The following is a 432-nucleotide window of genomic DNA, read 5'->3' as shown; positions in this document are numbered from 1 at the left end:
CGTATCCTGGGCTGCATCAAAAGCAGCGTGGCCAGCAGGTCGAGGGAGGGGATTCTGCCCCTCTGCTCTGCTCTGGTGAGACCCCACCTGGAGCGCTGCGTCCAGCTCTGGAGCCCTCAAGCACAAGACAGACACAGACCTGTTGGAGCAGGTCCAGAAGAGGGCCACAAAAATGACCAGGGGGATGGAACACCTCTGCTATGAAGAAAGGCTGGGAGAGTTGGGGTTGTTCAGCCTAGAGAAGAGAAGGCTTCAGGGAGACCTTACTGCAGCCTTTTGGTACTTAAAGGGGGCTTATAAGAAAGATGGGGACAAACTTTTTAGCAGGGCCTGTTGCGACAGGCCAAGGGGGGATGGCTTTAAACTACAGGGGGGTAGATTCAGACTAGATGTAAGGAAGAAATGTTTTACGCTGAGGGCGGTGAAGCGCTG

The 432-nt window shown here is 54.6% G+C and overlaps 1 protein-coding gene across 1 annotated transcript in view; it reads left to right on the top strand.

The window, feature by feature from the left end:
* Window positions 1-432, top strand: part of ANK2 (ankyrin 2, neuronal) — a 329,331-nt gene that overhangs the window by 246,365 nt on the left and 82,534 nt on the right. The window lies entirely within an intron of this gene.

This window comes from Pygoscelis adeliae, unplaced genomic scaffold, assembly GCF_000699105.1.
Source record: "Pygoscelis adeliae isolate BGI_AS28 unplaced genomic scaffold, ASM69910v1 Scaffold143, whole genome shotgun sequence".
Lineage (NCBI taxonomy): Eukaryota > Metazoa > Chordata > Aves > Sphenisciformes > Spheniscidae > Pygoscelis > Pygoscelis adeliae.
Note: the sequence above shows the minus strand (reverse complement) of the source record. Positions and strands in the feature narration are given on the sequence as shown.